The 14,481-nt window shown below is 42.4% G+C and overlaps 1 protein-coding gene across 1 annotated transcript in view; it reads left to right on the top strand.

The window, feature by feature from the left end:
* Positions 1 to 14,481, top strand: part of LOC126251850 (dopamine receptor 1) — a 667,357-nt gene that overhangs the window by 409,386 nt on the left and 243,490 nt on the right. The window lies entirely within an intron of this gene.

The raw sequence follows: 14,481 nt of genomic DNA, 5'->3' as shown, positions 1-14,481 counted from the left end.
GGGATCTGCTATATCTTCGATATCGACTTCCATTTATTCCTCACTCGCTCATTCAGACAAGCCCTCACCCGTGTACAGACCTTCAGTGTACTCTTTCCACCTATCCGCTCTCTCCTCTGTGCTGAACAGTGGAATTCCCATTACACACCTTTGCCTTTAATTACATTGTTGTCGTGTTGACTTATATACGCTGAATCAGTCTTTCACATTATAATTTCCTTTTCGATTTCGTCACATTTTTCTATGTCCATTTTCCCGCTGCTTTTAGGACCGTGTCTTTTTCTTGGGGCTGCGAAGAGAACGATTGCAGCCAGATTGTATTCATAATCCTCATTGCTGGTTGTATTAATATTCAAATCTGTCTTTCTCTGCACTTTCTTTCCTATGGTTCATCTTTTTTCGGTTTACTCTCAGTCTTTTTTCGCTACTCATTAGGCTGCTCATTCCATTCAACATATTCATCATTCTCCTTCATCTTTACTGAAGACGCGTTCGACATGCTATGCTGTCAGAGTACTTTATCGTCGATATCCTTTAACCCTGACTTTTAATACCACTATTGAATCTTTCTTTCACTTCCGTCATTGATTCTTTGACGTATAGATTGAATAGTAGGAGCGAAATACTGCATCCCTGTCTCAAGCCGTTTCCAGACCTAGTACTTCCTTCTTAGCCTTCCAATTTAATTGTAACCCTCTCGCTCATCTACATATTGTAAATCATCCGTCGTTCCTTATAGCTTACTTAAATTTTTCTCACAATTTAGAATATCTTGCTCCATTTTAAATTGTCGAATTCTAGGTCGACGAATCCCAAGATCGTATCTCGATCTTTCTTTATCCTCGATCCCAGTATCACTCGCAACGTGAAAATTGTCACCCTTACGCCTTTGGCTTTCATAAAGCAAAACTCATCGTCACTCTGTAGTTTCTCAGTTTTCTATTCCATTCTTCTGTATAATTATGCTTTTCCGCAACTTGGTTGCATGCGCTGCTAAGCTGCTTGTATGATAGTTCACGGACTGACCTGCTCTTTCTGTCTTCGGAACAGTGTGAATGAATCTTCCCGAAAGTCTGATGGTATATCTACACACCCATTTATTCCATACACCAACTCCAATAGTTGTTTCGTTGATTTTAGGGTTTCAGATTGTATTTTATCAATCCCTTCTGCCTTATTTGATCTAAAATCTTCCATAGCTGTTTTAAATTCTGCCTCAAATACTGGATCTTCTGTGCCTTCCACATCAACTCCAATTTCTCTTTCTGTCACGTCATTGTCCAATTCCTTCTTCTCATGTAAGCCTTCAATATAGTATTTCCCTCTATTCTCTCTCTCCTCTAAATTTAAGAGTGTAATTCTCACTGTACTCTTGTTTTTCATTTCCTTTTCGATTTCTTCATGCATTTCCTGCAGCCATTCCGTCCTGGATTCCCTGTTTTCCTACTCATTTAATTCCTAAGTGATGTTGCTGTATTGCTGGCCTTCCGTGAAAAATTTTGTTCTTCCTTATTTCGTGAATAAATTGAAGTATTTCTTCCGTCACCCAAAGGTTCTTCGCAGTTGCCTTTCTTGTATCTATGTTTGTCTATCCGACGACTGTGACTGTTCTTTTTAAAGATGTCGACTCCTCTTCAGCTCATGGGCTTAGTGTGGTATTCCCGTTTGGCAGTATCCACACCTTTAGCGAACTTCAAACGCGTCTCATCCTTCCTCGGAACTTCAGTCTCGCACTTCATTGCACACTGGTTCTTCCTGACGTTTCTCTTAAAATTCTTCAACATTGTTATAGTGTTATATAAGTCTATCTCTGTACCTGCGTATGCCTTAAAATCCAATATAAGATTTCGAAATCTCTGTCCGACCATGAAGTAATCGAGCTGGAATTTTCCTGTGTCTCCAAGCGGTTTTTTCTTTTAATTGACATCGGGATATGCCTCTACAGCCGTCTACAATCGCAGATACGACACCGTGCTTCGGTATCGAGAGTTTGTAACATTCATTAGGGCCAGGCCATACCTTAGTACAAAGTTATATATGCTTAGACTTGCGATGTGACACCATACAAACAATTTTCGTGTCAGTAGTGAAGGTACGAAGATAAGAACGACACGACACTCAGTCCCTGAGCACAGATCTCCCATACGGCAGCGATCGAAGCTGGCTGGCAATCTTTCGCTCTAACGCCGCCGCCACCGAGCTGGACTTTCGGGGCGGTTCCAAGTATACCTCCTTCTCTTGTGAATCTTGAGCAAAGCAGTCAGTATCACTAGCTGATATTTGTTGCAGAAATCAGTTAGTGTGTCGGCCCTCTCATTCCAATTACCAAAAACATATTGGCGCTTAACTCTTTCTTCTACCGCTTCCCCCAGAACCGCATTTAAATCCCCCTAGATTGTTCCCTTTACTGAATTTACCTTTTATATTCTCATATACTTTCTCTGTCTCTTCATCTTCTGCATCCAACGTCAGCAGTATACCTGAACTACCGTTGTCGGCATTGGTCTGCTCTCTTGTTACTGAAATGTTCACAGTAACTTACTCTCTGCCCTCTCCTTCTGACCATAACGAATCGTAACCTGGTTATACTGTTTTGTGCTGGTGTTGAAATTACCCAATGTTCTTCCGATTAGAAACCGTTATTTTCTTTCCATTTTACGTCATTTGTAACTACTGCATCTAGACTGAGCCTTTGTATTTCCATTTTCCGATCTTCTAGCTTCCCTACAACATTCAAACCTCTGACATTCCACGCTCTGACTCGTAGAGTGTTACCCTTTCGTTGAGTATTCAATCTTCTTCTCATTGTCATCTCCATATTGGAAATTCCCGCCCGGAAATCCGAATGGGTGACTAATCTGGAATCTTTTGACAGTGGAGAGATCATCATGACACTTTTTCAATTACAGGACACATGTCCTGTGGATACACATTACATGTCCTTAATACAGTGGTTCCCATTGCCTTCTGCAAACTCATGACGTTGATCATTGGTGATTGACACGCCCAAAGGGCAAGAAACTGTCCTAAAGCTCTGTTCGATCCTTCACTCTTTTTAACAAAGCCGTTGGTAGAACGCAGGTACGTTATTAAGCCGGAAGAGTCCATCCATAATTGCTGATTATTTTTATTCAAAATTTAAGTAATCGATAGATTCAAACTCGGTACCCACGACGTTTTAATCACAGTTCTAAGATGCTTTAGTGTTGTTTTTTTTAGTATCGGGTAAATAAATAAATAACGAATAATTCGACATAACGCGATTAATCTCTATTCGCAAACGATACACACATGTACGCATATGTTTCCATAACGTTGACACTGTTTTAATAGGGGTGGGCATGACCATGTCGATCGGTGTTATCAACACGGGCTGTGTTCCCGCTATTAGCAGATAAGGGGTATAATGGGGAACTGTTGGTCAATAACGATAATTTCAATCGCTGCACGCACCGATAAACCATCAGATTAGATGATGATAACTGTCAGACAGTCAGGGATACCATTCCTCTGGCAAATAGCTTCTATAAGTACAGTACGTAGACTGCTATGTGGTATGTGGCAGAGAAGATTTCTTTGAACTGATACCTTAAATCATGTTATACATTCCACTTGCACTAGACGCATACTCCTACGACTGATCCGTCCTTATCCTACGAGAACCGAAAAGAAGGATGATCGTAAGATATGGGATACCTATGTTTACGTGTTATGGAGTACACTGTACAGACCCAATTGAATACAAATTTCGTTATTATGGACTTTCGCGCTTTATAAATCACAATAATTACTGCATTTTAACAGCATTCCAGCGTTTATACCAATTGTAAATCAGACGAGATGTAATTTTCGAATGAATATAGAATCATACGGCAGAATACTTGACCTGACTCCATAACTACATTTGGAAGTGTACCCTACAACAGGTTCAGTCTCAGAAGGACTCGATCGAATGTCAGTGCACTTGCATGAAAGCTTCGTTTTCAGCAATATGTGCAAGATTAATTTTAAGACTGTATTTCCAGATGCAGTGCATTTATTTCGTTGCGCCTCCATTTTATCCGTGTCGATTATTTCTGTAACGCTTTCGTCATTCTTGAATTAAGTAAAGTTCCATAATATCCGTCACATTAATCTCAGTGTAGCATCTGTCTTCTCTACTACATGATTTATGTGATTATTAAATTCAGCAATTATTTATTACTGCTATTTTTCTCATTTTGGAGCTCCTTAGCATATATTTCATCACTCGCTGATCTCTGCATCGTCCACGAGATTTACCCACATTGTCTTGCAAGTCATATAAAATGAATTTAATTTTTAATTCTTATTACATCCCTTTGCTGTACGCCCCACACAGATATCGCTTACAAAATTATTTCCCGGCTGAGAATCACGTTTGCTAAGAAGTTTTCAATCCAATCACAAATGTGATGTCCAATAAGGACGTATGTAATTTATTAGTCTGTAATGCTGAACCGTACCTAGGGCTTTCGAGAAGACATGGTATCGGGCTGGAGTAGCCTCGTTACATTCTTCTGGATTATTTGAAGATGCTAGATTTCGCCTGACTGCTAATTGCAGACTCCATGTTGAGCTTAACTGCACAGTTTCGTGACGATAGAGCTCCTGATATCTTCCACTTGAAGATGTCTAGTTTTGTACTTTTTCTCATTGGTCTGTGTGTGAGTGTTATTAATTAAATTTATTAACTAAGTTCTTCGACAGTGAACTAAAAATGAAACACTTCCCTGACGATCGTCAATTTTTTGGTATTTATTATAGATATTGGCACAAAGAAACGCGTATTTGGTATTTACAGAAAAGCAACAGGTACCGATACAATAACTCTTGCAATCTCTGAGCATCCACATGCAATTTCCCATTTAATAGTGCATCGCATCGCATCAATCCCATCATCCACATTAGTTCCATTACCCTTTCAAGTGGAATTACACACTATCAGACTTATAACTCACAGTGATCACTAGCTGGCCATAGTGGCCGAGCGGTTCTAGGCGCCTCAGTCCGGAACCGCACGAATCCTGCAGTCGCAGGTTCGAATCCTGCCTCGGACATGGATGTGTGTGATGTCCTTAGCTTAGTTAGGTTTAAGTGGTACTAAGTTCTATGGGACTGATGACCTCAGATGTTAAGTCCCAAAGTGCTCGAGCCATTTGAACCAGTGATCACTCTAGTTTTGACCTGTTAGGTAACATTCAATAAAAAAGAAAAAATTCGTAAAATTATGCCTGTTCTGTACGTTGATCAGTAGAATCCAGTCGGTAGTTACAAAAGACTGGTAAGTGTTGGCAAAGTTTCAGATAGATTATTTAAAAAGTAAATTCCCGCAACTGCAGACCTTCTGTCTTCAGTAATAAAGTAGCTAAATTTTTATTTATACCAATGACATGGAGAAACCTTTGACAGAGTCGTGTATAAAATCAGTTAGCGTACTGTGATAAATAATACGTTGGCCAGTTAGGCAAAACTGTGCAAGCAGTTTGTCGGAGTATGAGAGAAGCTAGAGACTATAGTTTATTCAAAATTATGTTAGGAGGGTCGGCTTCAACTAATGTACTAAAGGAGCAGCCCACGCGCGAGTACAGTACGGATTCCGCCAGCTCCACGAGATCAGCAGCCTGCTGTCCTGTGTGGTCGTCACATCCTGTGGTTTCTCTGTCTTCGTTTTTATTTTTGCATGAGTTACACAGTTTAAGACCAAACAAACAACCGCCCATGAAGGAATTACCCAAATGGGGCGGAAATCATTAGATTGTCGCCCACCAAACCGCCCGTCAACCAGGAGTGATGATCTGGGGTGTCATTTGTTTCCTTAGCAGGACGCCTTTCTAGCCACGGTAACTTTACAGCACAGCGGTACGTCGACGATAACTCTACGCCTCGTTTCCTTGCCTTCATGGCCAGCCAGTGTGGGCTTACATTTCAGCAAGATAATGTGAACTACTACATGACAATACAACGGGATTGTGCATCGAATGCCGATGTAAATCCAACGTCTCCCAAAATTGCCTTCATATACTGGTACCACAGACCATGCGATGAGCCATTTAGGATAAAGTACATGGGCTTTCACACAACAGGATTCGTCCAACAAATATAGCCTTTCAAGGTATATACAACCATGAACCAGCCAATATTCTTTTCCCAAAGGTCGTTTTCGGCCCGGCCACTTAGACCTCATGCGGCCCCTCCCCCATTCAAACAGCTATTATTAATTAAATTGGCTATCGTTACATTCGATGGGGACAATGCCTTTGACATTCTGTTGCATGATAAAGCGACTGCTACTGCCAATGGAACAACATTACACACATGAAACTGATAACAACATTATTATAGTATAAGTGGAAGGACAACAAGATGAGCAATACATCCACAATGGCACACATCCACACACATTCTCCCGATAATACAAATGTCGATTCAGATTACATCACTTCCATATTTTCAGCAGATGGGTTTCTCATGATCAAATATGCTAAGAAACGTATTCAGCCCCAGATCCTGCCACTGGATCAAGACGTGGGCACTGCTTTGGCAACATCGTATCCAACACTCGCCATCCCAAATCTTCACTCTCGTTTTGAATGACCTCATCAGGTTGAAATGTTACACAAAGGTAAACAAAGCGAGTGAATTTTTTTTTCCTATATGGATACCATATAGTTGGCAACAGAATTACAAGTTTCCGTCAGTTGCCGATAGAGGTCTCGTACGATCTGATGGACCAAATAGTGTGTGCCCACAAAACCAGGCCTTCAACAGCTCCGTACCGTGAGCGTCCTGTGCCGCCGAGATACAGGACGGCTGGCGGCAGTCACCAAGCCCACTCGCACTTGGAGCCTCTTCACTACGTGATGTTATTCAGGCGCCACCTAATCACAGCTGCGCCACCATCGTTTGGCTTTAGTTCAGAGAGCCTCTCCCTTTTTGTTATTGTATGAGCTGTAGTCTGATTCTTGCTGCATAATCTGTAATGATTCTTTGTACGCCTGGAGAAATAAAAGTTATTTAAATCTTCTTGATGTTATGTTACTTTGCTCGCTAACCATTTCTGCTCCTGTCCAGCTTTCCTACAACAACAGTTGCACCACGCTGTAGTCCATCTCTTCCTACTGTTCTGCACAAGGTCGTACAGAAGAGAAATATATACTGCATAATAAGTTAGTACTATATGTGACAGAGGTTTTCTGCACGTGGTCACGGCACTGCGAAAAGAAGATGTTTGATTTCATGATGATCAAAGGAAGAGCAAAAGGCTCTCTTTGTTAAGTTTTAACTGCGTTCCACTACTGAAACAGAGTTAGTATTGCTAAGAAAATTCTAAGCGGTGTATTTCTTCACTCCAGTTGGTCTGTAGCATGGGGACTGTATTTAGTGTCTTGGCAACAGGAAACGGAATCTCGTTATTGCCGGAGGGGATAATCGATAGCTCTCTGGCGAAGAACAGATTCTCCCTGCATTGAAGTCAGACGCAAGAGAGACGAGGCAAAACCGATGATGAAGCAATGTGAGACGGAGCTGCAGTTCGACCTTACTCAAAATCTCGCTTCAAAAACGTATCCTGTGTTGAAAGACATGCTGAACACACCCAGTGCTACACCACTCAGAAAAGAGGATTTTTCGTATCAAAACCTAGTAGTTCATTGTAGCTCATTTATTATGCCACATGTAGCAACAGACAGATGATTAATTTCGTTTGTCTCGTGACATATAAACCTCTGTTAAAGTCATTAATGAAAGGAATTTTCATTTACGTTTCCCAAATTCTGATACAATGTGAGCGTGTTCTCTCCATTTAGTATAGTAGAATAATTTAAAAGTGGGTCTGTAACGTTTTGAAATACTCTCTTGCTTTTATGAGCTTGTAATAGAGATGGTAGGTAAATTCTACAGAGACTGTATGCAGCTTGCAAAAATTCACTGAAAGTATCCAGCCGGCAAGCAGCAGCTACGCTCGCTGGTACTTTTGAGATTTCTCAAGAGGAGGTCAGAGTCTTGGAACTGATACAGGGTGTTTCAAAAACGACCGGTATATTTGAAACGGCAATAAAAACTAAACGATCAGCGATAGAAATACACCGTTTGTTGCAATATGCTTGGCACAACAGTACATTTTCAGGCAGACAAACTTTCGAAATTACAGTAGTTACAATTTTCAACAACAGATGGCGCTGCGGTCTGGGAAACTCTATAGTACGATATTTTCCACATATCCACCATGCCTAGCAATAATATGGCGTAGTCTCTGAATGAAATTACCCGAAACCTTTGACAACGTGTCTGGCGGAATGGCTTCACATGCAGATGAGATGTACTGCTTCAGCTGTTCAATTGTTTCTGGATTCTGGCGGTACACCTGGTCTTTCACGTGTCCCCACAGAAAGAAGTCACAGGGGTTCCTGTCTGGCGAATAGGGAGGCCAATCCACGCCGCCTCCTGTATGTTTCGGATAGCCCAAAGCAATCACACGATCATCGAAATATTCATTCAGGAAATTAAAGACGTCGGCCGTGCGATGTGGCTGGGCACCATCTTGCATAAACCACGAGGTGTTCGCAGTGTCGTCTAAGGCAGTTTGTACCGCCACAAATTCACGAAGAATGTCCAGACAGCGTGATGCAGTAATCGTTTCGGATCTGAAAAATGGGCCAATGATTCCTTTGGAAGAAATGGCGGCCCAGACCAGAACTTTTTGAGGATGGAGGGACGATGGGACTGCAACATGGGGCTTTTCGGTTCCCCATATGCGCCAGTTCTGTTTATTGACGAAGCCGTCCAGGTAAAAATAAGCTTCGTCAGTAAACCAAATGCTGCCCACATGCATATAGCCGTCATCAATCCTGTGCACTATATCGTTAGCGAATGTCTCTCGTGCAGCAATGGTAGCGGCGCTGAAGGGTTGCCGCGTTTGAATTTTGTATGGATAGAGGTGTAAACTCTGGCGCATGAGACGATACGTGGACGTTGGCGTCATTTGGACCACAGCTGCAACACGGCGAACGGAAACCCGAGGCCGCTGTTGGATCACCTGCTGCACTAGCTGCGCGTTGCCCTCTGTGGTTGCCGTACGCGGTCGCCCTACCTTTCCAGCACGTTCATCCATCACGTTCCCAGTCCGTTGAAATTTTGCAAACAGATCCTTTATTGTATCGCTTTTCGGTCCTTTGGTTACATTAAACCTCCGTTGAAAACTTCGTCTTGTTGCAACAACACTGTGTTCTAGGCGGTGGAATTCCAACACCAGAAAAATCCTCTGTTCTAAGGAATAAACCATGTTGTCTACAGCACACTTGCACGTTGTGAACAGCACACGCTTACAGCAGAAAGACGACGTACAGAATGGCGCACCCACAGACTGTGTTGTCTTCTATATCTTTCACATCACTTGCGGCGCCATCTGTTGTTGAAAATTGTAACTACTGTAATTTCGAAAGTTTGTCTGCCTGAAAATGTACTGTTGTCCCAAGCATATTGCAACAAACGGTGTATTTCTATCGCTGCTCGTTTAGTTTGTATTGCCGTTTCAAATATACCGGTCATTTTTGAAACACCCTGTATGAAGTGCAGGACAACCTGCAACAGGTCTATAAGGACTGGGAGGCGAGATTTGCGTTCCAGACCCAGACTATAACTGCACTGCTTGCCATTACAATTGCAACACCAAGAACCACATTCAATAAACGTCAAACTGGTATGAACTGTACGGATCTGACAAATACACTGAAGCACCAAAGTAACGGATATAGGCGTGCGTATTTACATACAGAGATATGTAAACACGTGCAATACGGCGCTGCGGTCGGCAACGCCTGTATGAGACAAGAAGTGTCTGGCGTAGTTGTTAGGTCGGTTACTGCTGCTACAACGGCAGGTTATCAAGGTTTAATTGAGTTTGAGTGATGGCACACAGCATCTCCGATGTAGCGATGAAGTGTACCGTGAATATTAGGAATCTGCTAAAAACCAAATCTCCGACGTCGCTGCGGCCGGAAAAAGATCCCACAAGAACGGGACCAACGACGAATGAAGAGACTCGTTCAACGTGACAGAAGTGCAGCCCTTCCGCAAATTGTTGCAGATTTCAATGCTGGGCCATCAACATGTGCCAGCCTGCGAATCATTCAACAAAACATCTGTCGTGTCCCACTGACGTGTCCTGAGAGGGAGTGGAAGGACTGCGTTGGTGCGCGTCAGAGAACTTACTTGGCATGAGGTCTCGGTGGTGTGGGCCGCCAACTCCTCACTGCTCCGTTGTAGAGAAGGCTGCAAGGTGAGCTAGAGTACGGAACTCGGATAGGATCTTAGGGAAGCTTTCATGTATGAACGCTCAATGTATCGAACGATTATACTGGAAGTACCCCTGGCACTTGTGATTTAAATAAGATTCTATATACAGTCTCCAATGATTGTCTATCTGGCTATGCAGTTGCCATCCCTAACTTCCCAAACCTAAGTCCTAATACAGCAGAGGCGAGCGCACCAGACTAAGTGTCAGCTGTGTCGATTCAGCCTAAGTCTCTACTTGTTGCTCTGCTCAATACTCTCCTGCAACTCTTGCAGCATCCCAACGCCGACTAACGTGGACCGGCGTCCTAGGTACCTCACTCCATCACTGTCCTTCGATCTAGCGGCTATCCGCTTTTATAGGGGGTAGTGCACCCGGCACCACTTGTTCTAGAAGGTTCTAGCACCCCCGAACTTTGAGCCCTGAGTAGGCTAGTCACGCGGCAGCGTGTGATGCCTACGTAATGAACTACCCATTCTCCACTGTTTACTGTGTCCAAGGGTCGCCACTAACTGTGCTTGAGCCTCGTGATACTGCATACTCCGCTCTTGTTAGTCGAGTACACATTACACATTACACATGAGATAGTCTGGTCACGTCCGCCTCGCTTGATCTGTAGCAATAATTTTCCAGCCTACAGCCTACATGATTTTAATTCCATCTTCTACTATTCGCGACACCTCCCCTTCCCCAGGGGAAAATTTTGTAAGCTCGGTCCCTCGAGATTACAAAATTTTCGTTTTCTACTCGAGGTGCCAGTAAAACTTACCAGTCTTTATTGCCATCAAGACTTGACATTATAAACATGAAAAATACATGGCACAAAAATAAAAAAAAAACACAAGAAGTTATAAGATACAGTTGAGTGCCGTCCATAATGTGCATAGAACAAACAAAATTTACGTCACATATTTAAAAAATGCTGCAAATTTTTACCAAGAGCATACAGAATAGTTACATACATAAGTACACATTTTGAGTTTTATACACATACAAAAGATCTGATTTGTCAACAATTTAGGATACATCAGGAGGGTAAGATTATCAATAAACATACAATTGTGTTATCTCCTGTCTGTCTTGGAGGTTAACAGCTCTATCGCTCTGGCACGGGGCTCTGTGAGTTGTGGCGTTTGACTCTGTTCTCTCCATTGTACCCTATCGGAGAGAGGAGTGCGACGTGTACAACTTAATTCATACTCTCCACCTTCTGCTGCCGCTTCACATTGCTCGGTCTGTCGGGCAGGGGTGTACCGAACACCTCGTTCCCAGCGGCCATCCGCTACCACTGTATTTGTCACACACACTTTAGCACAACAATGTCCTCCGATTTCACACAATCTTTTGCCACACATACGGCAACACTTACAATAGATGCATAAACAACATGATATAATTAAGACAACTAACACTACTGAACCCGTATAGGTGGTTCGCTGCTGATATTCTATTTCACTCTGCAGTTCATCCACTTTGTGACTGGCTACCTTGAGGTCATCTAAGTGTCTAACAATATGCTCTAAGGGTAAATCTATAGGTATACGTGTGACCTCTTGCTTTGTTTCGTCTATGATACAACAATCTATATTTAAGTTTAGCATAGGTACTATATCATTCTAACTTATATTAGTACTAATTATATGGTCAGCTTGTAACATGACCTGCGCACCGTATCCTTTACACTGACTCGTAAAGGTTAACTTTCCGGTCCCCCTTACAATAAGGTCATTTGGGGGTAATCCGTTACATAATATTGTCAGTCCTTCATCCTTGGGAGCGACATACAGCCACTCATTGTCCTGTATCTGTGTCCAGATACTTTCGTTCAGTATGACATACTTTTGATTGCAATCTTTCGGAATTTCCCTTATAGGAAGTAGCATTCGAGCTTCACATCGCTCGTGATTATAGGTCGACATCAGAACGAACTGTTGTTTACAAATTTGATTTCTCGCCGTAACCGTTTTACACTGCAATTGGTCACGAGACAGTAGTGCGTACTGTCGTTTCCCATCGTCAATAAGTAGAAAGTTTCGTTCAGGCTCGATATACGCAAATAACTTCTTAGCTGTATCATATTCTGCGGGTAATGGCCATATTCTATATAAAGTGTATACACTACTATCTACTAAAGGTGACTAAAGGTATATTTAGTACATAACTTAAGGTATTGCCGGCAAGAACTACATCTATATCTATTATACGAAGTAACAGATACCCTCGGTCCTTCGTGAGTTCAACGGGAAATTCCTTGTCTTTTAATTCCTCTTTTATCAGTTCGAGATACGTGACTACTTGTACAGGGTTAATCAAGTGTGGTTCCAATAGCCCTTTCTGCGCATTAACTATGGCAGAGATCAATAGATCATATTCCCTTTCGAGCTCATTGAACATATTAGAGATTTGCATCAGTTGTTCCGTAATAGTCAAAACAATCATGGTGTGTTGTATCTTCCTGTTGGTACTATTTTCGTAATCCTCGACATGTTTACTCAATTTCCTTATCCCATCCGCAATTATTTGAGTATTCCTGGTGACTGCATTAATTGTTTGGTTCACCCCCGTGAGTGACGCCCTCACAATGGTTACTTGTTCCTTGGACAATCGCAATAATTCCCTTTGCTGTTCCTCTAAAACATCTATCTTAGCTTTAAAGAATTCCGCATCATCCTCATATAGTGTACCAAACAATACCTTGCTTGTTACCTCAATAAAGTTCAATATCCCCATTTTGGTTCTGGGCCGTTCATGTCTAGCCAACTGGTCAATCAAGTCTTTTGATTTAGAAATCTCTCCCACCTGCCATTTTACAGTTTGTTGTACATTTTCACATTCTCCGGCATCTAACTTTGCTTGATTCATCGTACTTATACAATGTGCTATCGCTATATTGGCCCCCACCTGCGTCTCTTCAAATTTGTCATGCAATTCCTTGAGGTTGAAATAGGTCAGCACTCTCCACGTTGTGCTGTATAGTTTTACACTGCCCTGGTTGTCGTAATACATTCCTGGTGCAGACTGGAATTTTTGCACTCTTACATCTTGTGGGTTTGCTTCGCGTCCTGCGAGTCCGATCTGCCATATACTCCCGAATATCGCTGTCATCCACAAAGCCCTCATCAGTGGCATCTGTAATAGAAACGCACGTGGCACTCTCATGTTTTGCTATCGCCTGCAGTCTGTTCACTTCCTCTACCACGAACAACTAAAAGATATCCTTGCCTGCTTAGTAAAACTCCTTCAGCCTATTCGCGTGCACTTTTATACATTTATTTCCCTTCAGTCTAATTATCACGTTCGGTCCCTGTACATCTACTACAGTAAACGGTCCTCGCCACTGGCTGTCTAACTTCCTTGAGCGTCCCCGACGCACGCTTTCATCATACAGTAATACGCAATCGTCTTTTTTAAATTCTCTCGGGTTCTGCGTTTTATCGTAATCGCTTTTATTCCTGATTTTGCTTTCCTGTGTTGCCTTACGGGCCTCTTGGTGTACTAACTGCAGTCGCTGTCGGATTTCCGTCACGTAATCATCATAATTGTAGATCACGTTGGCTGGCTTCTTCTGTAACCACCCTGGCAGATTACACTTCCTGCCGAAGAATAACTGGAATGGAGTGTATCTTGTGGTACTGTGCGGTGTTGTGTTGTACACAAAACAGCGAACGATACCCATTCGTCCCAGTCCGTCTGGTCCCGGTTCACGTAATGTCGTAACATCTCTGTTAGCGTGCGGTGCGTACGTTCTAATGCTCCGTTTGACTGCGGATGATACGCCGTTGTTTGTATCTTCTATATTCTCAGTAATTTGCAGACTCGTCTCATCGTATCACCAATTAAATTACTCCCCATGTCACTTAATAGGGCGGTCGGAACGCCGAACTTCAAAATAATGTTTTCTACTAACTTTCAAGCGACTGTATCCGCGTCCTGTCGAGGTATCGGTTCAGCTACTACAAACTTCGTAAGAGAGTCTTGAAAGGTCAAAATATACTTGTGGCCAACTCGGGTAACTGGTAAGGGACCTACTATATCGATGTCACATCGCTCAAATATGAATTCGGGAGTCGGAGTTAGTTCCATCGGTTGCTTCGTTTTTGCTTGGGTTATCTTATTCTTTTGACAACTTTCACACATTCTTATGAATTTGTCTGTATCGGCTTTCATAC

This window comes from Schistocerca nitens, chromosome 4 (assembly GCF_023898315.1).
Source record: "Schistocerca nitens isolate TAMUIC-IGC-003100 chromosome 4, iqSchNite1.1, whole genome shotgun sequence".
NCBI lineage: Eukaryota > Metazoa > Arthropoda > Insecta > Orthoptera > Acrididae > Schistocerca > Schistocerca nitens.
This window is presented reverse-complemented; position numbering and strand designations above follow the sequence as displayed.